General features: G+C 41.0%; 1 long non-coding RNA gene across 2 annotated transcripts; it reads right to left on the reverse strand.

Moving 5' to 3' along the window:
- Positions 1–1,279: 1,279 nt before the first annotated feature.
- LOC141370081 (uncharacterized) lies at positions 1,280–26,211 on the reverse strand. 2 transcript variants are annotated; one of them, XR_012373785.1, is made up of 3 exons: positions 25,535–26,211; positions 24,046–24,112; positions 1,280–1,567 (listed from the first exon to the last, which is right to left on the reverse strand). It is a non-coding gene; the product is annotated as an uncharacterized lncRNA (long non-coding RNA). The 2 variants fall into 2 exon arrangements; XR_012373784.1 differs by having other exon boundaries at positions 25,414–26,211.
- Positions 26,212–27,464: the final 1,253 nt, after the last annotated feature.

A 27,464-nucleotide genomic window follows, 5' to 3' on the forward strand; every position in this document is an offset into this window, starting at 1 on the left:
GATGCACCTTGACTGAGCAGCGAGACAGAAAAGCTGCATTTCCTCCAGTAGATCTCCCCAGAGACAGGCCAGCCTGAAAACTGTGAAAGAGGGAAAGTTGGACTTCAGCATTCCCAGCATAATCACACAGTCTCCACACTACTGGTGAAATCCTCAGTGCAAAAGACAAGACGGCATAAACATGAAGCGAACATTTTGGCCCATTGCCTTGAGGTGTTTCATCCATACCTGCATACCTCAGACTGCAATCCACTTGGCCCCAACCAACTTTTCCTTTCTGCAGAGATAACAACAGAGAATCTCAGCCCCTCCGCTCTCATTCCATCCTCCATATAGGCCAAGTAGCCAGATTGTCCTAAGGAGCACACAGAAATCCCAAATACCCAGGCTGTGCACTGGTGTAGCATACAACAAGAGGACCACCCCGGATGTCATGAAATGGAGTTACTGATTCATGGGCAAACTTTTCTTTCTCTTTTTCTTTCCTCTTCTTCCTTCTTCCTTCATTCTTCTTTCTTGTTTCTCCTTCTCCTCTTCTTTTTTCTTCTCCTCCTTCTTCTTCTTTTAAAAAAGAATAGAATAAATTGGAATGAAAAGACAAAAAAAAATACCTGAGTCATTGAGTACACTGTGTGGTAGGGTTAAGTTTTGCTTTTTGAAATTTTGTTTCAGTGTGTGTATGTGTGTGTGTGTGTGTGTGTGTGTGTGTGTGTTTAGGATCACAGTTTAAAGCTGTGTGTCTTGGTTAGGAAAGATAAATATAGGGCAGTCACATAGAGCTTTTACATGATGACAACAGCTTTCCGAAGAGCTGTGAAATCACAGGGGGAACAAAAAACAAAACCAGTAGGGACAGACAACCTGAATTCTAGTCCTGGCTGTGCTGCGTGTCCCCATCCAAGTTCCATAATCTGTTTGAACCCTTTCCTCCTTTGTAAGGTGAAGATGATAACTCCTACTCTGCCTATGTGGCAGGACAGCTGTATGGTTCAAATAGAACAAGGTTCACTGAACACTGTGTACATTGCAGGACAAAGGCTGACTGACAAAAGGCATTTTTCAATTCTAATTTATGGTGGGAAGTTCAAGCCAGGAAGGGAAGAGATGGACGATAGGATCATTTGGGAGCTACTGGGGGACCCAGATAGTGTTACAGATCCCCAAAATCCTCACATGTGGCATCCTTCCAGCTCCCCTATGTGTCCAGCTAGGTGACACAGTCCAGGTGACGCAGTTCAGGTGATGCCTCAGGAATCCTACCACAATGATTCTAAGCAACAAAAGGAAATTTCATGTTTGTTCTGTTAGCGTCATTGGCCTTAGGGCTAGTATTTGATAGCACCTGAATGTCGAGGGCTGACCAGTTCTTTCTGGTTCACTCCACCCCTGTGGAGTAGTAGGAAATCCATGCAACCTCATCATTATTGATGAAGCAAGGCAAAATTAAGTGCACGCCTCTTACTGGAGCCAACATTGATGTTCTTTCCATTTCACGGGAAGGTCTTGCAAAACATTGGTTCTAATATCTTCTTCCATGAGTCATAGACTAAGGAATGAAGAAACACTTCTGAATGACAAACAAGGAAAAAAGAAAAGAAAGAAAGCTATGATGATGTGTTCTTGGAACACAACTCCAAGTCCGTTTACACAAGCAAAATCAACATGTAGATCTCTGTTTAGGGTATGCTGCTAAAGGACAAAACAAAACAAAAAGTTCATTCCTTTTCTTTTTTCTGATTAAAAAGATAATGGACACTCACACAAAAATCAAATAATAAAATTAGTTCCTAAGAGGGGAGGAATGTCAGCATTTTAAAGTGCATCTTTCCACACCTGTTTCTTTTACTGAACTATCAGGTGGATAGACATAAACATTGTACAGATGTTATTTTGAAACCCACTTGTTTATTTATTGGTATGTCAGAAAGCCTCATCCATAATTAGGAATGAAGATCTAGAACACTGCTATTGGTAGTCGTATAGTATTCCATCGTACAGATGAAGCTTAATTTATTAATAAATTTCCCTGAAGGACATTTAAATCACCTCTGAATTTGTTACTGGGATATAATTGACATATAGCATTGTATAAGTTTAAAGTGTACGATGTGTTGATCTAATTCACTTATGGTTGCTTCTGAATTGTTGTTTTTATAAACAATACCGGGGTGCCTGGGTGGCCAGTAAGTCAGGCATCTGCCTTCAGCTCAGGTCGTGATCTCAGGGTCCTGGGATCGAGCCCCTCATTGGGCTCCCTGCTCCGCGGGGTGTCTGCTTGTCCTCCTCCCTCTGCCTCTTATCCCCAATCATGCTCTCTCTCTTTCTCAAATGGATAAATAAAATCTTTTTAAAAAACCAACACCAGTATAAGCATCTTTAAACATTCATCACTGTACACTTGTCCAATTATCTCCCTGTGATAAATTTCTAGGATATGAGCCAAAACCTATCGCATTTTCAATGTTACTGCATATTGCCAAATTGCCCTGTGGAAATAGTGTGCCACATCCCATTGCCCCAGCAGTGTAGGAGAGAACCTGTTTCTCCACACCTCACCAACAGTGGGTATCATCAATTCTTTCACCTTTTTTTCCAGTCTGATAGGTAACAAAAAATATTGCACTGTTGTTTGAATTGCATTTCTTTGATTTCAGTGAGACAGTCAATATTAATCTTACTTGTTATCAATGCACATATACTACTAGTAGTGATAATAGCTAACATGCATTGAAAGTGTATTATGCATTAGGCACTGTGCTAAGCACTTTACAGAATTATTTTTTCTAAATCTCATGATAGCCCCTCCAGATAAGTACTACTATTATCCCTATTTCACAGATAGAAACAAAGACTTAGTAATTTGCTAAAAGTTATGAAGCTAGTAAATAGTAAACCCAGAACTCAGTCGAGGTAGATCTGCCCCCAAAGCCATGTTGTTGAGCAGGGCATTGTACTTCCATTTACTACTTTATGCAAGTGTACTAATTCTGTTTCTTCTATGTATGCTTTTATATATGAGTTTTATGTGCTTATGGCCTTTAACCATTTTTCAATTGGAATGTTCATCTTTTCCTTATTAATTAGCAATAACTCTTTTGTATTGAGAATGTTGATTTTGGGGGCACCTGGGTGGCTCAGTCGGTTAATCATTGGAATCATGGTTTTGGCTCAGGGCATGATCTCGGTGTCCTAGGATCAAGCCCTACTTCAGGTTTCCAACTCATCAGGGAATCTGCTTGTTTCCCTCTCTCTCTACCCCTTCCCCTACTCACTCACATTCTCTCTCTAAAATAAATAAATCTAAAAAAAAGAATATTGATTTGTTGTCATTTTTTGCTAGCAACTTTTTTTCCTCTGTGGAATGTAGTTATACCCAATTTACAACTTTCACTTCTGTTTATAATTAGTGTAAGGACTTGAGTAACGACTGTAATAAGCCTGATGTAGTACCCCTGACATGGGAACAAGCACACACAGATTAGCTAAACTGATGGTGTGAGATTTTAGTGGTCATGCAATTGTGGACACTAAGGGGTTTGGACAACAGCACATGGCAATGGAGAAGGGGAAAAGAGAAAAGAGGCAGATCAAGTCACAAAGTGGTAGTCTCCCCTTTAATGGGTCTTTTTCTGAGTTTCTGCCACTTTGGCCACCCCCCAAAAATAGGGTTTTATTTCTTGGTATGGTTTATAGAGATCTAAATCTCTTCTTTTCATTCCCCAATTTAATCACCCTTTATTAAAACAAAGACAACGCTTTGGCCGTGGACCATTTCCCAGAAAGTAGAGCATGTGCAAAGGAGAGGACGTGGGGTCAGAGGCTCCATCTTGGAGCCCTGCCAGGTGAGGATATGCTGTGTGGCCTAGCAAGTTGTTTCACTCTCTTGGCTTCCATTTCCTCATCTGCAAAATTGGTGTAATGATCACTATGTCACACAGCGGCTTGGAAATTACCTTAGAAAACGTTCAAGCATGGGTGCCTCATAGGACCCTAAGTGCTCAGCAGAGGTCATCTGCCCCACCCCCACTGATTCAAGTGAAAGAGAAAGAGAGGGTTCCGTGGGATTCAAAAGAGGAATGCAAAAGCTTGCTCTGACTCAGCTGGCCTGCTATTAAACTAGAACTTCAGCTTACGTTCTCCAAAATTGTCCCATGAGACACTGCCAGAGTTAAACAGGAAGACAGCTGACAACCTAACAACCTAATTCCGGTTGGCTTCCCCCTCTACCCCATCTGTGTGCAGGCAGCTAAAGTGCTTCCCTGCTGCCTATGTCTGTCATCCACAATCACTTGCCTCAGTGGTTATCCCAGAACTATCTCATGGTCTCAAAAGCCTCTAACTTTGGCTTGGATTATACAGGATAGCAGATTTTAGTGGTCATGCAATTGTGGACACTAAGGGGTTTGGACAACAGCACATGACAATGGAGAAGGGGAAAAGAGAAAAGAGGCAGATCAAATCACAAAGTGGTAGTCTCCCCTTTAATGAAATGAAATAATACTAGGATTCATTCAGGGAAAATCCCTGAATACATCAAGAAGATAGATGAGAAAGGTGATCCACTTAATTTATTATAAAGGACCAAAGCAATCCCATCATTTGACGATAACCTACTTATTTCCCAGGCATCTCTCCCAACCCCCCACCACACCCCTCCTTTGGCCTCAGGCTATGTTTATTATAATACTCTTCCTTTGTAAAGCATTTCAGACTTAAAGGAAAGATTCCTACCCTGAGTTGAGCCCTACTCTGCGAGCCCTTCACACAGGAGGAAACTGAGATTCAAAGGATTGAGCAGTTTCCAAAGCCACATAACTAGACAACAACTAAAGTGCACCTCAGACCCAGGTGCGTCTGCCCCTGAAGCCTGTCCACCAAACCTACCATGCCCTTGCCCTCTGTATTCTTCACAAAGCACTTTCACACCCACTAGCTCCTTGATTGTCTCCAAAATCTTTCTAAGTAGCACAACTCCTGTTGCCTCCATTTACTGATGGGAGATGGAAAGAGGCTGCAGGATGTAGGCACCCCCACTGTCACCTAGAACCCCTGGGGTTGGCCTAACCCCACCAGGCAAGCCCCCACAGCCAGGCCCTGGGGGTGCCTGCCAGAAAGCTCATGGCGCACTGAGAAGTTCTCTGTTGAAGGAAGACATAATGTTATATTTCAGCAAGATCTAAGTCAGTGTTGACCAACTCACTGGGGAAACCAGAATTCAAAGGCTCTGGGCTCCCCAGCCCTCCTCCCCAAGGTGGTCACTTCAGGAAGTAGGTGCTACTCCCATAGTCCTTCAGCCTGACCCCATAGTTCATTTCCACAGGTGAGTGGACTTGTAAGAAAGTTGATCAATATAACCAGCCCCTAAGGACCACATAATAAGGGCTAAAACCAAATACAACTCTTAAGGAGGAAGCCCAGAAATGAAGCCAAAACAAATATCGCTGAGATGAAGGATTAGAATAAAACTACAAGAATAGCTGACACAATGAAGCATACATGCCCCGCATGATTCAAGGGCATAAGATATCAAGGACAACTCATCTGCCAGAGAAGGCACCAGCTCAGTCAGCTCATGCCATTTTACACTTTCAACAAGGAATCATTAAGGCTTCGGAGCATTCACATTGGAAACATTGACTTTTCAAGCTGAAAGACCCTTTGGGATAAGCCAGTCCAATCCCTGTATTTAACAGATGGCAGAACTAATGTCCAAATAGGTTAACTGACTTGGTCATAGTTATATAGCTTGTCAGTGGTAGAAAAATTACCAGAAATCAGGTGACAGAGCTCCAATAACATCTTCACACACATGTTTAAGCACTTAATCTGTCCTCCAATTCTTCTTCCTTTATACATAAGCATATATATATACACATACACGCACACACACATACCTGCATAAATACACACACACATGAGCCTATGTGCACCCACATACACATATGCACCTGCATCCATGCACATATACACGTATATGCATACATATACACACAAGTGTGCACACACAAATAACACATACTTCTTCACCTGATGCCACAGACTCCATATGCCACATCCTTATCAAGCCCTTCTGAACATTCAAATAGGAATATAATTCAGATGACCTGTCTGACCATGGGGCTTACTAAGAGAACCACTGTGCCCCAGGAGGGACCTGGTTCACTTTCAGCTTTATATTTTTATCTATTGTTCAGGTGACATTTAGGCCAGTAACAGTATGGGCTATAGGGCAGTTAAATGACTGACTGCAAAAATATTCACAAAGGGCTCTGCATGGTTCCTGGTGCACAACAGATCCCAAATCATGTCCCAGCTGGGGATGTGTCAGGCAGAAGACCTGGGTGTAAATAGCAGGTGTTCTGTAGCAAGACAGCCTGGCCATAACTCCCCCTTTCTGTTCTTGACTTTGGGCAGCTTGCCTACCCTCACTCAAGTCTGGAGTCCATATATACATAGGCCACTGCAAGGAGTAAATAAGATGACGTGTTTGCTGCCTGACTCTGAGCCAACAAACAGTAAGTGTTAAACAAACAGAAAGGCAAGCCGGTTTGTGATTTGCATATGGTGGAGAAATGCACCATCCTGCCCCTTCCTTCCCTAAAATCCCAGGACTGCAGTTTCCTCCTTGAGGGTGAGTTCTATAATCCCACAGTGCAAAGCATTGGGTGTGGCATAGAATTGGTACACAGTTCTCTTCTGTAGAAGGGAAGTTTCTTCAAACCCTTTAAAACCCACCTAATCAGGAAATCTTTGCCTGGGGATTCTGAACTGAATGGGATGGATCCTTCCTAGGTAGATACTCAGCACTTGGTCTCTACAATCTTACCTTCCAGGTATTATTAAGATTCTTTCTGAACATTCTCAAATCATTTCATCTGGGTTCACTCTTCCCAAGTAGAACATAATGCCCTAAAGGGCAATAATCCCCATGCCAACTGAGAGAACATTTTGACCCAGTAGGAACTCAAAGGCCTGATGCTAGAATATCTTTCTTTCCACCCTAGCCAAACCTTGAGGCAAGGCCCCTGGCATCTTGTAAGAGATTCTGCTAAAAGTCATTGTTTTCCAGACACTCAATTCCATCTGTGGGGAAAGGTATAGGTAGGTCCAGATTTCCCTCTCTCTTCACACATTCTGAATATAAGCTTCTCAGAGACCAAATGCATGAGACCAAATGCACAGGAGGAGCAAGCCAGACACTTCACAAAATGGCATAATCTCAAAACAAACTCAGACACTCTGGAGGTCTCACACTCAGAGCCTACCTGGTGAAGAAGTTCAGCTCTACCGTCAGCCCTCAAATCTGGAAATATTAGAAGAAAGAGCAGCAAGAGAAAGAGAAAGAGCCTTGTGTTGGGAGGTCAACTGTAAGAAGTCCCTGCCTGCAAGGGTTAGTGTCCAAAAAGGCTCTCCACCCATTCCATCCCTTGGCCAATGTGAAATGTTGGAACCAGACATTTGGCCCAGCCCGAGCATCTCCAAGTTCAAATTATCACCATCACAGAAGTGGCCTCAACTCACATGAGGCCTCTGGTGTAGATAGGTCACAGCTCACTGACTCACTGAATCTTTGCAGGGAAAAGTATAGGAAACTGCCAAGGATTTGGTATCAGACAATATATGGCTCCCATGAGTCACCCTCTTATACTCTGAAATCCTCATCTACTGAGCAGTTAGTCTGAACTGACTGTTTCAGGAACATTATCATATTTAATTTAATCCTCACCACAATTCTTATTTCCCCCGTGAGGAAACAGCTGCTAAGAAATTAAGCAGTTTTACAAGATTACACTGCTAGATGGAGACAGAAGGCCGTGCTTGGCCTCAGCCAGACCTAGATCCAAAAGGCTCCTTTGCCATTCACTAGCTGAGGCACCTGGAACAAGTTCTTGAAGCCTTCTTCCCCTTTGCAAACAGAGGGATGATAATATTGACCTCACAGGATTATTATGAGGATTGGATATATTAAAACAGATAGAGAGCTTAACATGCTCAGTAAAAGGTAGCTTCCCTGATTGCTCTTGTTACTATTTTGTTTTCTGATGCCCCATCCTGCCTGCACCAGCTCGACCCTTCATCCCCTCAGTAGGACTCTAGAGATAACAGGAGGCAGGTCTCAGTTAATACAGCCTCACACCTATTAAGTTCTGGAGAATGACAGCCTGGTTTTCCATTCCTTAAGAATGCCCCTGTGGCCTTTCGCTTTGACACAGCCTTGATTGAACACTTGTGTACAATTGATTGAGTACATTTTAATTTGTATAAGTCCCTCCATACAATTCTAGTAATCCTTAAGTGACCTGTAGAAAAATAATAAAAGATAAAGGAAATATTGACCCACAATTTGCTTGAATTGACATCAGTCCTGGGGTAAACCATTCAACCCCTCAAAATGTTATTGTTTAAATGTGCATTCACCATGAGCTCCTGTGCTTCTTCCCGGTGTCAGAGCCAGGCACACACTGAAAATGTAACCCAAATGGAATTCTTGGGAGGGAGATGTTAGCATCTCGATAAATGCAGATGCTCTCTTTCATCCTTTCTCACATACCAACATGAATTGAGATCTGGTACAAATTCAAGACTTTCATTTAAAGATCCATATGCCAGAATTTGTTCCCTCTCTCCCCAATAGGGTATCTGACCCCGCTCATGGACACCACTGAAGTGCCCCTTGGCCCACATCTCCTTCTAGCCTTAGCTCACATCTTATTCTAGCCTCTGCTGCCACCAGTTCCAAGCAAATGTGACTCAACGGCACCTCATCCCAAACCTCCAATGCCTGCTGGGACCTGGGCACTAACATGGGACACACAGCGGCTTAACACCCACTGTTTAAGAAATGCACCTATCCTTCCCTGTCTCCTCCCTGCTCCTCGTTCCTGCTTCCTGGCATCATTTCCCAAATCAACTACCTGCATGCAAGCCTCTCTTTCTGGCTGTGTCTCAGGGAAACCCTGGCTAAGACAAATCATTTCCTGCAAAAATTTCAATGATCACAGTTTTAAAATCAACAAACAGGACATGAGACCTTACAAAAAGTGTTTCGATGCCATTTCTACGTTCAAGGAAGAAATCTGGAAGACATGGATTGAGTACTGAAATATACAAAATTCCAGAGCATCTCAATAATTTATGTTAGATAATTAGAAATTTTGAAATAGGACTATTACCCAAATGGATGTATGGTTGCTATAGCTCTACAAGAATGGAGAAAATAAGGTTTAATTTTACTTCCCTCAAGAGAGTGAGACAAAGAGGCAAAAAGTATCAGGTCTTGTTTGGCAATAAGCCAACAACAGGCCACATCAATGCTAAGACGTTGTCACCACACCTGAGTGGAGATGGCTGAAGTAGCTTTTAAAACATACTTTCCAGAAAGTTGAGGCCAAAAATCCCACACTAAACAAATATTTTAATCTAGAGAGGAGGAGATTACCCTCCAAGGTGTACCTGGAGTGTGGTGAAGGAAGAAATACTAATAGCGCACCACGATACTCCAAAAATAAACAGTACAGAACTTGTGAAACCAATATTGCGCTTTACCAGATATACAAAACATCTTGGGAGCATTCCCGAAGGACAAGGGTTAGCTGCAGATTGGTATAAGCAACCAGACAGATTGCCAGCATGGCTCAGACCACTTTGGGGAGTATACCGACACACACGACGTATTGAGCATACCAGTGAAGACTAACCAACACACTAGACAAATGTTTCCAGAGTTTCCCAGACATTGCAGACAAATGAAGTTCAAAGCAAGACACAACGAGCAGGCCTGACCTGCAATAACTATCCCAAAAGCTACTTGGAAAACATCAACATTGATTCTTCTGCACAGGTGTGGTAAGTAGGGAGATGAAAGAGAACCTTCCCACTGTGTTCTAGGACATGGAGTGCAAGTGTGTAACAACCAGGGATTCTAGGCAGGGAGCCCTGGCTAAATGAGGTTCTCCAAGTCCCTGAAACTCTGTGCAAAATTAGGCTGATAATATCGTATAAAAAATCATTAGGAAGAAGAAATGAAAGCGTATAATAGAAAGTTCTTTGTAAAAATAAATAATTTCATGTCTACTAGTATAAAAGCTAGGACAGACACTCACTTTTGCTTTAAAAATCCTATGTTCACAAACTCATGGTTACCAGGTTGGGGGGATGGGTGACATAGGTGAAGGGGATTAAGAGTACATTTATCTTGATGAGCATTGAGTAATGTATAGAATTGTTGAGTCACTATACTGTACACCTGATATTAATATAATTATAAATTAATATAACATTAATATAAATAGTATGTTAATTATACTGGAATTAAAATTTTTTAAACTGAAAAAAAATCCTCTGTTCACAGCTAATATGAGTCAATCCCATAAACTAGCCTGAAAGGAAATATTTAAACAAATTTAGACTACAAACAGCTTTTACATGCCCTTAAGCACTACAGAAGCATCCTTGTCTTATGACTGATATGTAAAGCCATCTTTGCCTCTCATTGAAAGACTTAAGGTGCCTTCCCTCCTGGCAGTATCACTTGAACCCAGCTTTAGTTAGAGCACAACCTTGAAAGTAACATGTATGAATTTATATAGTTCAGGCTGGCCTCCTTTCAATTTGTAAAAACGGGTCAATGGTTTCCTTGAGCAAGTTTAAAAACACTCCACCTTTTTTTTTTTTTGCAACAAAATAGATGGATCTACAGAGTACAATGTTAAGGAAATAAGTCGGTCAGAAAGACAAGTACCATATGATTTCACTCATATGTGGAATTTAAGAAACAAAAAAATAAACATTAAAAAAAAGAGACAAACCAAGAAACACATTCTTAACTATAGATAACAAACTGGTGGTTACCGGAGGGGAGGTGAAAGGTCAGGGGGATATGGGTGAAATAGGCGAAGGGGATTAAGAGTACACTTAGCATGATGAGCACTGAGTAATTTTAGAATTGTTGAATCACTATATTATACATCTGAAACTAATATAACACTGTATGTTAACTATACTGGAATTAAGATTTTTTAAAAAATAAAGAAATAGAAATAAAAATATAGGTTATTTTTTAATTCTATTTTTTATCAGAGTTTAAATATGTCATTGTAGTTGATATTTTGAAAACAAGTACATGCCTAAAAATAGTAGTTCCATTTCCATAATCTAGAAATTCCGCCTAGCCAGAGCCTGGTCTCCATAATACATTAACAAATTTAAAGAGGTGCTTTGATCTTGTTATTGAACATCCATGGCTGCTAACATTACAAAAAGAGAGACATGTGCCTCTTTGATGGAAAAACAAACCAACAACCTTAAAGTAGTCTTGGAAAAAAACTGAATCTGAATCTGATTGAACTTCTAAATTCAATTACCAACTACCAGGAAGTGCATATGGAAGAACATGTTAAAAGACACTATGGGAATGCAATCAGTAAAATCCAGAAGGTGGGAAACCCTTTCGGCATACGTTGCAGTTTTTATCAACAAAAGAAAATGGGAAGGATGAAGATGTGAGGAAGGTAAAAGATGGGCTTAATTAAAGGTAAAAAGATGGACTTAGATAAAAGTAAAAAGACATACTGACCAATAAAAATGTGTGAACTTTATCAGAAAATATTTAAACTGTTTTAACAAATTATGACTCTGATCCTTGGCCATAAATGAGAAACTGGTTCAGAATATTTTTTCTCCTTAAAACAAATAGAAAATTTCACAAAATATATAAAAACTTTTTTCAGACATAGGAAATCAAGCAATATGACTGTGATCCCTGCGAAAAGGAAGCAAAGAAGCTGGATTTTTGCTTGAAAGCAACTTTAAAACAACAGCAAAGGGACAGGAAAAGCCAAGCGGAGCTCCACAATCTCAATGAGCTGAGGAGAAAAAGATCAGAGCTCAGGGAGGCCAAGTCAGTTGGAATTAGTGAGGCAAAGTACCAGAGAGAATTGAACTAGCAAGGAAGAGTTCAAAAGAAAAAAAAAGAAGAATAAGAAGAAGAAGAGTTCCAAAAATTTGGATGAGGGCCCCTTTAGCTTTTCACTGAATATGAATCTGTGCATTCATGGGGAAAAAATCCACAAGTCTGGACAAAGAATTGAAAAAGAACTATAATGATTAATAGTTCCTAGAGGTTTCAAGGACTGGAAGGTATACAGATTCTAACTAGCCAATAGAATACTCTGGGAAATATGCAGAGTTGCCAGAAGGAGCACACCTCAGTAGAGGGCTAACTTAGCCCTAAAGTACAGACTATTCTAGAACTGCCCTAAATAGGCTTAAAAACAAGTCTGCTAAGAATCAATCAGTACCATGAAACCTAACTTTCTGCCAACACAAATTTTGAAACTCTTTAAGACAACAACACCCACATGCTCAACAACATAAACCTCACAATGTTCTGCATCCAATTAAAAATTACTAGACATGCAAAAAGTCAGCAAATTATGATTCATAACAAAAAGAAAATTCAGCCAAAAAAATAGATCTATAAATGATAGAGATGTTAAAAATAGCAGTCAAGGACTTTTAACAAAGCTATTACAGGAGAGGATGGAGCAAGATGGAGGAGTAGGAGACCTGGATTTCGTCTGGTCTCAGGAATTCAGCTGGATAGGGATCAAACCATTCTGAACACCTACGAACTCAACAGGAGATGGAAGAAAATAACAGCAACAACTCTGAACAGAAAAGTGACCACTTTCTGGAAGGTAGGACATGCAGAGAATTGAATCCGAGGCGATATTCGGGAGGATAGACAGTGGGGGGGGGGCTCCATCGGCCGCTTCTGGCCAGTGATAGAGCAACGGAGGACAAAATCGGACTTTCAGAAGTCGGCTCCGCTGAGGGATGTCACTCCAGTGGCTAAGCAGGGGGTGGAACCCTTGCGGGACAGTGTGGTCTCAGGACCCTCGGGGTCACAGAAAGACTAGGGGTGCCTGAGTGCAGCAGAGCTCCCAGGTATCAGAGCGGGGAAGCCGGCTGAAGAGATGGAGCCGAGGCGTGGGCTCTCAGCTTGGAGTTGCCATAAACCGTGATCCACGGCACAGTCGGGCCACTCACTGCTCCTCCAGCAGGGACCCAACAAGCAGCAGATCCAGGGAGACTCTCCTTCCTTCCCCTGGAGAATTGGCATGGGAGCACACCGCAGGGATCTGCTGGGTTTGGAGACTCCACACGGGGTCGGGTGCAGGAGATAGAAATGCTCGGTCACAGGCCGGATGAGCACAGAGTGCGGCCGGAGACCAGAGAGACAGGAGTGATTGACTGCTTTTCTCTGGGGGCGCACTGAGGAGCGGAGCCCGAGTTCTTAGATCCTCCAGGGCAGAGATTGGGAGGCCGCCATTTTCACTCTCATCCTCCGAAGCTGTATGGAAAGCTAGCAGGGAACAAAAGCTCCTGAGAGCAAATCCAAGCAGATTACATAGCCCAAACGGACAAGGGCGGGGCATTATGCCTCTGGCAAAGACATTTGGGAACCACGGCAACAGGCCCCTCCCCCAGAAGATCAGAAAGAACAGCCAGCCAAGACCAAGTCTACCCATCAATGAGAAAGGCAGAACTCCAGCGCTAGGGGAATACTGCACATAGAATTCATGGCTTTTTTACCAAGATTCTTTAGTCTTTCAAAGATAATTTTTTTAACTTTTTTTTTGAATTTTTCTTTTCCCTTTTTCAACCAACATCTTATCAATCCCTTTTTTTAAAAAAAATTTTTATTTTTCATTTTTAGAGTCATATTCTACCCCTTCATAGTAGTTACCCTTATTTTTGGCATATATATATATATATATAAGTTGTTATCTCTTTAAAATTTTGAGATACAGATTCTTCTAACAGATCAAAATATACCCTAAATCTCTAGTCTAAGGCTTTGCTCTAGTCTCCTGCCTGATCACATTCTCCCCCTCTTTTTTTTCTTTCTTTCTTTCTTTAAATCCTCTTCTTTCTTTTTTTCAAACAACTTCTTATTCCTTTTATAAAATTTTTTATAATTTTCATCTTTACAGTCATATTCCATCCCTTCATCATATCAACCCTTATTTTGTACATATATAAGTCTTTCTTTCTTTAAAATTTTGGGAGGCACTTTCTTCTAACAGACCAAAATACACCCCAAAAAATAAAAAATTTTATAAAAGGAATAAGAAGTTGTTTGAAAATTTTGAGATACAGATTCTTCTAACATAACCCATAATGGTAGAAACATTAGATTGGCAACAGACCTATCCACAGAGACCTGGCAGGCCAGAAAGGACTGGCATGATATCTTCAGAGCACTAAACAAGAAAAATATGCAGCCAAGAATAGTATAACCAGCTAGGCTATCATTGAAAATAGAAGGAGAGATAAAAAGCTTCCAGGACAAGCAAAAACTAAAGGAATTTGCAAACACGAAACCAGCCCTACAAGAAATATTGAAAGGGGTCCTCTAAGCAAAGAGACAACCTAAAAGCAGCATAGACCAGAAAGGAACACAGACAATATACAGTAACAGTCACCTACAGGCAATACAATGGCACTAAATTCATATCTTTCAAGAGTTACCCTGACTGTAAATGGGCTAAATGCCCCAATCAAAAACGACAGGCTATCAGATTGGATAAAAAAACAAGACCCATCGATATGCTGTCTGCAAGAGACTCATTTTAGACCCATAGACACCCCCAGATTGAACGTGAGGGGGTGAAAAACCATTTACCATGCTAATGGACACCAAAAGAAAGCTGGGGTGGCAATCCTTATATCAGACAAACTAGATTTTAAACCAAAGACTGTAATAAGAGATGAGGAAGGACACTATATCCTACTGAAAGGGTCTATCCAACAAGAAGATCTAAAAATTGTAAATATCTATGCCCCTAACATGGGAGCAGCCAATTATATAAGGCAATCAATAAAAAAAGCAAAGAAACCCATTGGCAATAATACACTAATAGTGGGGGACTTTAACACCCCCCTCACTGAAATGGACAGATCATCTAAGCAAAAGATCAACAAGGAAATAAAGACTTTAAAGGACACACTGGAACAAATGAATATGTCTTCACAGACATATTCAGAACATTCCATCTCAAAGCAACAGAATACACATTTTTTGCTGGAGAATGTCCAGAATAGATCACATCCTAGGTCACAAATCAGGTCTCAACTGGTACCAAAAGATTGGGATCATTGTCTGCATATTTTCAGACCACAATACTTTGAAACTAGAACTCAATCACGAGAGGAAAGTCGGAAAGAACTCAAATATATGGAGGCTAAAGAACATCCTACTAAAGAATGAATGGGTCAACCAGGAAATTAAAGAAGAATTGAAAAAATTCATGGAAACAAATGAAAATGAAAACACAACTGTTCAAAATCTTTGGGATGCAGCAAAGGCAGTCCCAAGAGGAAAGTATATAGCAATACAAGCCTTTCTCAAGAAACAAGAAAGGTCTCAAATACACAACCTAACCCTACACCTAAAGGAGCTAGAGAAAAAACAGCAAATAAAGCCTAAACCCAGCAGGAGAAGAGAAATAAGAAAGATCAGAGCAGAAATCAATGAAATAGAAACCAAAAGAACAGTAGAACACATCAACAAAACTAGGAGCTGGTTCTTTGAAAGATTTAACAAGATTGATAAACCACTGGCCAGACTTATCCAAAAGAAAAGAGAAATGACCCAAATCAACAAAACCATGAATGGAAGAGGAGAGATCACAACCAACACGAAAGCAATAGAAACAATTATAGGAACATATTTGGAGCAACTCTATGCCAGCAAATTAGATAACCTGGAAGAAATAGATGCATTTCTAGAGATGTATCAACTACCAAAACTGAACCAGGAAGAAATAGAAAACCTGAACAGACCTATAACCACTAAGGAAATTGAAGCAGTCATCAAAAATCTCCCAACAAACAAAAGCCCAGGGCCAGATGGCTTCCCAGGGGAATTCTACCAAACATTGCAAGAAGAATTAATACCTATTCTCCTGAAACTGTTCCAAAAATAGAAATGGAAGGAAAACTTCTAAACTCATTTTATGAGGCCACCATTACCTTGATCCCCAAACCACACAAAGACCCCATCTTAAAGGAGAATTACAGACCAATATCCTTGATGAACATGGATGCAAAGATTCTCACCAAAATACTAGCCAATAGGATCCAACAGTACATTAAAAGTATTATTCACCACGACCAAGTGGGATTTATCCCTGGGCTGCAAGGCTGGTTCAACATCCGCAAATGAATCAACGTGATACAATACATTAACAAAAGAAAGAACAAGAATCATATGATCCTCTCAATAGATGCAAAAAAAGCATTTGACAAAGTACAGCATCCTTTCTTGATCAAAACTCTTCAGAGTATAGGGATAGAGGGTACATACCTCAATATCCTAAAAGCCATCTATGAAAAACCCACAGCGAATATCATTCTCAATGGGAAAAAACTGAGAGCTTTCCCCCTGAGGTGAGGAACGCGGCAGGGATGTCCACTATCACCACTGCTATTCAACATTGTATTAGAAGTCCTAGCCACAACAATCAGACAACAAAAAGAAATCAAAGGCATCCAAATCGGCAAAGAAGATGTCAAACTCTCACTGTTTTCAGATGATATGATACTGTATGTGGAAAACCGGGAAGACTCCACCCCAAAACTGCTAGAACTCATACAGGAATTCAGTAAAATGGCAGGATATAAAAATCAATGTACAGAAATCAGTGGCATTCCTATACACCAACAACGAGACAGAAGAGAGACAAATTAAGGAGTTGATCCCATTTACAATTGCACCCAAAACCATAAGATACCTAGGAATAAATCTCACCAAAGAGGCAAAGGATCTGTACTCAGAAAACTATAAAATACTCATGAAAGAAATTGAGGAAGACACAAAGAAATGGAAAAACGTTCCGTGCTCATGGATTGGAAGAACAAATATTTTGAAGAAGATGTCAATGCTACCTAGAGCAATCTACACATTCAATGCAATCCCCATCAAAATACCATCCACTTTTTTCAAAGAAATGGAACAAATAATCCTAAAATTTGTATGGAACCAGAAAAGACCCTGAATAGCCAGAGGAATGTTGAAAAAGAAAAGCAAAGCTGGCAGCATCACATTTCTGGACTTCCAGCTCTATTACAAAGCTGTCATCATCAAGACAGTATCGTACTGGCACAAAAACAGACACATAGACCAAAGGAACAGAATAGAGAGCCCAGAAATGGACCCTTAACTCTATGGTCAACTCATCTTTGACAAAGCAGGAAAGAATGTCCAATGGAAAAAAGACAGTCTCTTCAACAAATGGTGTTGGGAAAATGGGACAGCCACATGCAGAAGAATGAAACTGGACCATTTCCTTACACCACACACAAAAATAGACTCCAAATGGTTGAAAGACCTAAACGTGAGACAGGAGTCCATCAAAATCCTAAAGGAGAACAGAGGCAGCAACCTCTTCGACCTCAGCCACAGCCACTTCTTCCTAAAACATTGCCAAGGCAAGGGAAGCAAGGGCAAAAATGAACTATTGAGACTTCATCAAGATAAAAAGCTTTTGCACAGCAAAAGAAACTGTCAACAAAACCAAAAGACAACCAACAGAATGGGAGAAGATATTTGCAAATGATGTATCAGATAAAGGGCTAGTATCCAAAATCTGTAAAGAACTTTTTAAATCAACACCCAAAGAACAAATGATCCAATCAAGAAATGGGCAGAAGATATGAACAGACATTTTTCCAAAGAAGACATCCAATGCCCAACAGACACATGAGAAAGCGCTCAACATCTCTCAGCATCAAGGAAATCCAAATCAAAACAATTGATCACCTCATTTTATAAGGACTCCATACATACTATGCAATCAATTACGTAGTTTCCATTTTCACTGGCCAAGCTTATGGTGTTCTGATGTCACATGGTCTAGTAACATTTCTGTCTTCTAATAATGTCAGAGTACTGTTGTACCTCACATATGCACTCCATGTCTCTGGGCCATGCTGTCTTTACATATGTCCTTGCCTCTATCTTATATGGAAAAATAGACCAGTAACAGAAAGGTCACTCCAAGCGCATACATGGAGTCTGAAGTTGTATATACAAGGACCTCAAGGCCATTCCATCTGTACATAGTTATACATTTTTATGCCTCAAATATCTATCTTACCATCTTTGAAGTCTTAAAGTTGAGTGAGAAATCAATATATTTCCTCCAATATCAGAAAATTCTTGAGATCAATGAACCATTAAAAAATTATCTTCCAAATAGGAACAATTCTATATACTGCCATGGAGCAAGCTCCAGAACATTTTGTTATTAAAAAGATAAAGTAGAACTAACTATATAATATGTTAACACTATCTACATGGAGGAAAATATGTATATATGTATGTTGGCTTAGATATTTTATTTTTTTAAGATTTTATTTGAGAGAGAGAGTTAGAGAGAGAGAGAGAGAGCATGGGGGGGAGGGTCAGAGGGAGAAGCAGACTCCCCGCTGAGCAGGGAGCCCGATGTGGGACTCTGGGATCATGACCTGAGCTGAAAGCAGACACTTAACCAACTGAGCCACTCAGGTGCCCCGGCTTAGATATTTTAAATGGAAGTGTGATATGGGTTGAGTTGTCTCACCAAAAATTTATCTTTTGAAGTCCTAACCTACAGTACCTCAGAATGTGAATGTAGTTGCAGGTCACATCTTTAAAAAGGTAATTAAATCGGGGTGCTTGGGTGGCTCAGTCAGTGAAGCATCCAACTCTTGGTTTCAGCTCCAGTCATGATCTCAGGGTCCTGAAATCAAGCGCCACATTGGGCTCCCTGCTCAGCATGGAGTCTACTTGAGAGTCTTTACCCCTCCCTCTCCCTTCCTCTCTACTCCTCCTACTCACGCTCTCATTCTCTCTCTCTCTCAAATAAATAAATAAATAAATAAATAAATAAATAAATAAAATCTTTAACAACAACAACAACAAAAAAGACACTCTTTAGAAAACTCAGGGAACACAACCAACTCCTAACTCTGACACAACAGAGGGCAGTTCAAGCACAGATGAACCAGGGGAAACTAAAAAATTCTAAAAATAAAAAGTGATTAAATCAAAATGAGGTCTTTAGGAAGGGTCCTAATCCAATCTGACTGGTGTCCTTATGAAAAGAGGAAATTTGGACATGGAGAGACACTAAAGGGACATGTATGCACAGAGAAAGACCAAGTAAAGACACACTGAGAAGGCACCCATCCTGCCGACACCTTGATCTTGGGCTTCCAGCCTCCAGAACTGGGAGAAATAAGTTTGTTGTTTAAGCTGCCCAGTCTGTGATGTTCTGTTATGGTAGCTCTGGCAAACCAATATAAAAAGTAACTTTTTAAACTTTGATCAAATGGTATTCTATAGAGTAGAGGAGAAAGCAAGGTAGAAGAAACGGATGAAAACTAAATTTCCCTGAGGTGCCTGGGTGGCTCAGATGGTTAAACATCTGCCTTTGGCTCAGGTCATGATCCCAAGGTCCTGGGATTGAGTCCCACATCGGGCTCCCTGTTCAGTGGGGATCCTGCTTCTCCCTCTCCCTCTTCTCCTCCCCCTGCTTGTGCTCTCTCTCTCTCTGTCAAAAATAATAAAATCTTAAAAAAAAAAAAAGAAAGAAAACTAAATTTCCCTGACTATACCTCCCATTATAGCTTTGACTTTGAAACCAGGTAAAAAATTATATATGTATGAAACAAACTAAAAACAATGAAGGAAATAAAAAGCAATATGCAGCAAATAATACTAACCAAATATAAAGTTGAAGAGTACACTTACAATTATCTGAAGTTATTCTAAAACTTGGTTATTCTAATTTGTGTAGCTAGTGAGTTGCATCCCGTAAAGGCAAAAAGAAAAAAAAAGCAAAAGCAAGTAAAACTCAAACTGTTTTCAGTTACCACATTGTTAGTAAAAATTGGAATTGACATTTTGATACAAGAACAGAAATGCACACCCCATATACAAAGGAATGATAAAGCAAATAAGTAACAATATCGATGTGATAGCACAAGTGAAAAGAGATACAGATATCAAATGAAAAACTTCAGTAAAAACCTTATAATCCTATAGTGAATTAGAAATATCATGTGATTTAAGAAAATTTTTTCTTCTTAGCACTGTCCACTGTAAAATCCTAGAAACAATGACCTACCCAGAAGCAACAAACACCTCTAGAACCTAGATTTTGGTGTCAATACTATTTCTATCAACTAAGAACCAGGACTACTTGGATAAATAGATAATTCCATGTATGAGGCAGGATATGTAAAGTGAGTAATATCTTGTCATATTAGAAATCTAGAAGGCTATGAATGGATTTAAACACACCACACATATTTAGAAAACTGTTAGTTAACTATATACTTATATGTGTGTGTGTGTGTGTGTGTGTGTGTGTGTGTGTGTGTGTATCCTTTGCAAGATTCTAGGAGAACCAACAAATTATTTAAAAATGGGTAAATAAACAGAATTAAGCATTTAGCCTACTTCTGCACAAACTGTATTTCCAAATAACGAACAGTTGATGAGGAAAAGTTTTTCTTTACATAAGTATTCCAACTTATAAAGAAAGAAAGGATGGAATGATAATGCCACTGTCTTGTAATCTCTGATGGCAATAGGCAATTGTCATTAATGACTGCAAAGACCATGAGGCAATAAGCTGATGGGGAGTTTTATAAGAGATGAATCAAGCTTAGACTCAAAATCATAGATATCTTAATTTGCAAAAAGAGCAACAACCAGTCATTATAAGCCTCCATAGAAAAACACATCACAAGTATTTTTGAAAAATAAAATATAAAACCTGAATATGCTCAAGCCTCTCGATCTGTCAATTCACCAAAAATATAGGGGACAGAAGAACATGGTAACCAACACTACATAATCAAAAAGTCCAAACTGTAGGAAAAATCTACATGACAAACAATCTGACTTATTAAACAACTCAACTTCAATAATAAATTAAAAAGGGAAGGAAGATCTATAAATTCAAGGGAATTAGAAGACTTATCAACTGAACATATTGGGAAGATCTTTGGATTCTGGATCAATCCAACTAATTGTTCATTAAAAATGACACTATTGGGGAAATTTTAAAATGTTTTTATTGAGGTATAACTAACATACAGTGTTATATTAGTTTCAGGTGTACAATATAGTGATTCAACAATTCCATACATTACTCAGTGCTCATCATAAGTGCACTCTTAATCCCCTTCACCTATTTCACCCAGCCACCTACCCAACTTCCCTCTGGTAACCAACAGTTTGTTCTCTGTATTAAAAAAGAATCTGTTTTTTTGTTCTTTTTCTCTTTGTTTATTCATTTGTTTTGTTTCCTAAATTCCACGTATGAGTGAGATCATACGGTATTTGTCTTTCTCTGACTGACTTAGTTCACTTAGCATTATACCATCCAGGTCTATCCATGTTGTTGCAAATGGCAAGATCTCATCCATTTTTATGGCTGAATAATATTCCATTCATTCTTATTCATTCATTCATCTATGGATGGACATTGGATTGCTTCCATATCTTAGCTATAGATAATTCTGCAATAAACATAGGACTCAGACAGCTTTTCAAGTTAATGTTTTCATTTTCTTCGGGTAGCCATCCAGTAGTGGAATTACGGAATCCTATGGTAATTGTATTTTTAATTTTTTCTAGTTTCCACAGTGGCTGCACCAATTTGAATTCCCACCAACAGTGAACAAGGGTTCCTTTTTCTCCATGTCCTTGCCATCACTTGTTATTTGTTGTTTTGATTCTAGCCATTTTGACAGGTGTAAGGTGCTATCTCATTGTGGTTTTGATTTGCATTTCCCTAATGATTAGTGATGTTGAGCATGCTTTCATGTGTCCATTGCCCATTTGTATGTCTTCTTTAGAAAAATGTCTATTCAGATCCTCTGTCCATTTTTAAAATCAGATTATTTGGGGTTTTTTTTATGTTAATTTGTATAAGTTTTTTATGTATTTTGCATATTAACCCCTTATTGGATATATCATTTGCAAATATCTTTTCTGAGACTACTAGGGAAATTTAAGTACTGACTAGATGTTTGATAATATTATGAAAATACTGGCAATATTTGGAGGTTTGGTAATGATACTGTGGTTATATTTTTATTTTTTTAAATAAGAAGTCCATATCTTTTAGAGGTATTAAAGTAATTAAAGAATAATAATATGGTGTCTTGAACTTGATCCAGAAAAACCTAGTGAAGGGTGGGAGGTAGGGACAGTGAAGATACAAATGAAATAAAAGTGGCTATAAATTAGTATTTATAGCCCAACCAAATTGGGATAATGGTTTATATTTCATTATATTTTTGCCTTTACTTTTGTATATGCTTGAAATCTTCCATGACAAAAAGTTGATAGATAATAGACCCTGAGACAGATACTCTCTTCACAGCTCGATCACAATCTTTCTCATGTGATTTGTTAAGATGGGTTTTACCCTCTCTGAACAATACAATTGTCCTCAATTTTCTGGAAGAAAAACAAAGGATTTGACTCTTCTCTTTCTTTCTGGAACACTGACTAAGGCATTAGCTACACGCTAGGCCTAAATAGTCCAAGGAAGTTTCCCACACACCCAGGGACTGTTTTTCACTTTTCTACTTTCCTCCTGGAAACTTTGCTTAGTAGATAACTGCCAAGGAATTTGCTCAACTGGGCTTACATCTTTGCAAGATGATCTCCCCAAGGAGCAGAAGAATGAGCAAGACAAAGAATGTAGAATCTAGGGAGTTGAGTTGTTAAAATTTGGACAAGAGTATTTTTCTATATTAAAAAAAGTGAGGACCGGTAACTTGCCTGGTGGAACAGGGATGCAAACCCAAGATTATCCACCTCCAAATTCCACACCTATCCAAAGAGTAACAACACCTTCTATAGAGTTAAATGGAGGAGTTCACTCCACCTCTACCCTCCATGCACAAACCTAGACTGTGGGTCCAGAAGCTGGAGACTGCTGACCAAGGCAAGAATGACACAAGACCCCTCCCTAGCCTGGTGGGAAGGGATGAGTGGGACCCCTGCAAAGACCTGTTTTGTTTCGTTTGCTCGTACATCCTCATTTGTAGATCCAAGGATACTAACTAGACCTCATTTGCCACCTGTCCCTCTCTCACCAGGATCTGTATGACAGTGTGACAATGGGGCAGTACCCAGGGGTGTAAGAGTCAGAGGTACCCCATTCAGATTTCCCTTTGGAAAGACAGTCTTCTCTCGACAAACACTGGGAGAGGGTCTAATTTTTAATTTGTTATGGAAAATGGCAGCCTCAAATGTAAAAAGAGAGGACTGGATAATGCATTGTAAAAGGAAGTTTAATTTTCCTTTCTCAGCTTTTAAAACTTAAAATTTAAAGAACTTCAGGTAATAGGGAAACTGGACTAGAACTAGACAAGAAGGGTTCCTCAGACTTGGTCAGCTCTGAAGAGATGCACTCCATGACCACAGTATCAAAGCTGTCATCTTATTGTAATAAATCATCCCAGGAACTTTCTTTCATTCTCTGATATTTCATACATTGTGCAGGATTTTGTCTCTGAATTGCAGAATCAGACAGCTTTTTCAGTGATCTCTAACCCCTATCATACTGTGGCTGATCTCCTTTATATCTTCACATCTTCTTTCCTTCCCCTTTACCTTTCCTCAATTTGCCTTTAGCTACTTTCTCTCTTCTCCACCATCACTAGACCTGCCTGCCATTCCCCACTCCCCAGGACCCACTACCTGGATGTTCCACTCAAGTACCCCAGTAACACCTCAGTTCAATGGAAACCCAAGGAGTTTCTTGCTGGTTGTGACCCTTGGACTCTCAGAAAAAACTTCAAGGATAGCCCTTGGGTCTGTACCTGTTCAGTAATGCCTAGCAAAATACTGGGCTTCTTTGATCTAACCATGTCTATGGGCTGGGCCAGAGTACCAAAAGCAGAGTGCCAGAACACAGGTGGCAAACAGACATGCAAGCCTGTGTCTATTACAAAGAAATGCAAAATTACCTAGGTTTTATCCATCCTCTCACGCCCACCTTGAATCTCTGCAGGATTCTTCCCAAGTGTTCAGAATCTACAAAAGAATCAGCCAAGCAATGGAGATATGGGTTACAACAGGGCACAAAGTACTGTTTCCCATATGTTTCCACTAAGAGAAAGAAAGAGAGAGGGAACTTTCACTGCCATCTGACTTCTAACACAAGTCAGAACCCTCTCTGTGCCTCAAGAGAGACTTCACATCAGTCCAGTGCCATGCATTTTGCCTTGGGTCTCTGAACATTAGCCTGTCCTCTGTGCCTGGGGCTCTTAGGTTCTTAAGGACATTATAATGTAGACTCAGCCACAGGCCCAGGCTCCCACAGGAAAGCACTTTTAAGTTCACCTTCTCTTCATACCCAGAGGTCAACAGCAGCTACCAGCAGAGGTTAGCAGGGCAAGAAACTCAAAGCTGTTTCCAGACTACCCACAGGGAATGTTATCAAGGTGATTCCACGTTCCCACTGTGCGAAGTCTGCGTGCTCAATTCAGGGGCCAAGTCATCAGTATTTCCACTCAGAGTCAGTTTCCAGTCTCCCAAATTACCTTAGGCATTTTAGGAATTAAATTATTTCCCTCCCATATCAGAATTTAGGAACTGGGGTACGAAGCACTATCAAATTATTAAACATGTAGATCGTTTCCACAGTTAATTTAAGTTAATTCTTGGTGTCTGCAGATAGATGCATTATCTTCCTTTGCTTAAAACCACTTCAGGAAGGCCACAAGATCATGGAAACATGAACTCATCTTTGGCCATAGCTTATTCACTTCTCTCCATGGAAATTAAAAGGCAAGGGAGAAAAAACAAGCTAATGGGTCTTTCATACCTGCAAGTGTTTGGTCAGGCTGCACTTACAGGCATTTATTACTAACCCATCAATAGTAGACCCCCAAAGGATTAAGAATTAGGGAGCAGAAATCTCCAACCATTACTGAAGAATTTATGAACTAACAAAACATTGAATGTGAATTTTTTTTACAGTGCCTGGGCTTGAGGATGTTGTGGATAGAGATGCAGAGAATGGATCCCTTCTCCATCCATTCTCATTTTTCTGAAATCTGAACAAGATGAATGATTTCCTTGGCTGTAAACAGCAGTTAAAGATAATATACCAAAATCAACTACAAAGGGAAAGAGCAGTTTTATTTCTGATCTTAATTAAAGACAAATGTAGCATGTGCTCAGCAAATGGCACAATGTGACATTCTGGAGGCAAGGATTGGGCATATAGCAGTGAAAGAAAAAGACAAAACTCCTGCCCTAGTGGGGCTTACACTCCAGTTCCCACGGATCTTTTTATCTTCTCAAGGTAGCCCACCTCCTTCCATTCTTACCAGGGCCTTCCCTCCAATGTCCACTGCCAATGGTTTAAGTCACTCTGAAAATAGAAAAGATATTCCTGCTGAGAAGTCTCCCACCTCCACCCTTCCCTTCAAACATTTTTAGGCTCCAAACCTGCAGATAGCAGCCCACCAGTGTCCCAGCACTGAGGCAAGGGAAAAGCCTATCCCAAAGAAGTGACTGGCAGGTCCTTTTCCCACCTGAGATGGGGTAAGGAGAGGGTCTGCTCCTGCTGAGGATGGGGGAGAGGGAAGGTGCTGGGTAAAAAAGAGAAAAAAAACGGGCAGTGATGGGGGAAGTCTGCCTTCCTTGGAGGCAGCCAACAGTCCTTTGATCAAAGCCCCATCCCCAGGTTGCCTGCCCAGGAGATCCACAACCCCCTCCCTCTTCTCACCAGGCTGGAGAGAGATGCACATTCTGGAGCTAGCCGGCTAAGGCAAAGAGTGCCACAGCCATTATGGTCCCAGCAGCTGGATGTTCACACCCCCTTGCCCTGCGAACTCCCTAGAGGCAGAAATGCACCTCCTGTACATTCAACCCCCCCCAAAAAAAAGAATGCCAAAAAACTACATGTGCAAGAGCTGAGAGAAAATTTAGGTGTCCATTCAGATCAGCCTCTTTTTACAGGCAAAGGAGATCCAAACCGCAGCCCCTCACCTGGTCATGTTTAAGTGGCAGCAGGGCCCAGTATGTTGCCCAATTTTCTTCTCTGCTCTCTGAACAATATTCCTATCAACAGTTCATTGGAACTTCCCAGACTAACATGAGAACCGCACCCCCCCACCCCACCCCACCCCACCCCCACCCCCCCCACCCCCGCACCTGGGCTGGGGAATCTCGGGAGGGAGGGGGAGGGGAGATAGGAGGACGCTGCAGAACCAGGGTGGAGGAAGCCATGGGGATCCCGGGAGGAGGACAGCCAGCCGAGGTGAGTGTTGCTGCAAATCTGGAGGTGTCTGGGCTGCATCAGGGTCACGGGTTCGGTAGTAGCTGTGTGACTTCAAACCTGTGGGACAGCACACCTGTGCGGTCTCTAAGATGGAACTGGGTGATGGCTGGGCACCTTGACGCTGGAGTGTCTTAGTGGTCTCCCTTAGACTCTGCAGCCAACCTGGGCCCCCACCTCAACTCGCCTGGGCTTATCTCACTCAAAAAATAGGTCTTCTCCTCTTGCCCTCCCCACCTCCAGAGTTCAAACGAGGATGACATTCATTGTGCGTGTCTTTTATCACTAGCCAAATCGCTGCCCCTTTACCTGGCTGCTATCCTGCCCCAGGCCACTCCCCCGCTCCAGGTCCAAGGGACTATATAAACTCCTAGGGCTAGAGTGAGCAAATCCCCTAGAGGGAGGCTCATCTCTGGGCAAGAATCCATTCCCCACCCCATTCCCAACTCAAACACGCAATAAACGTCAGTCTAATCTCCAAATCATCATTCTCCAAACACAAAAATAACAGAACCGCCGGTGGGTCTGTCATTTTGCCCGCCCCATTCTAAATGCCTTAAAAACTGCCTGAATAAAGATAAGACAGGATTGTGTACGTTTTCTACACAAATGGTGGAAAGTAATAAAATAAACATCAAAGGTGAGCTTCCACGTACTCGCAGCTCCGTCCTATTTCCAACAAAGGCAGGAAAAAGGAGGAAACCTCAACGTGGAAGGGCAGCGGGTTACAACTGCACCCTTCTGGGGCGGGGGGGCGGTGGTCCATGGAGCCCCGTCCCTGGGGTATTGACACCGTGTAGGCCCAACCGACCTGCGGCAGAAAAAGGTCCCCCCTTTCCCGACGTCCGAAACCACAGCAAAATCCCTCAAGGGGAAAAATTGGGAAGAAATGGTCATAAACACATCGTGCTCTCGGCCCCCGCCCCCTGGAACACACCCTCCCTTTCGTTCCTGTTGATAGTCGGAACCGGGAATAGCACGTCCCCCGCTTCGCCCGCGTCTGACGGATTCCGCAGGGGTACACACGCAGGCAGAGCCTGGCACCCTGAGCCACACACAGCCGCCCCAGGGAAAGAGGGCAACACTGCTGTTCTTACC

The sequence above is a fragment of the Callorhinus ursinus genome, unplaced genomic scaffold (genome assembly GCF_003265705.2).
Source record: "Callorhinus ursinus isolate GAN/ISIS: 27379988/994484 unplaced genomic scaffold, GSC_fseal_2.0 scaffold26, whole genome shotgun sequence".
NCBI lineage: Eukaryota > Metazoa > Chordata > Mammalia > Carnivora > Otariidae > Callorhinus > Callorhinus ursinus.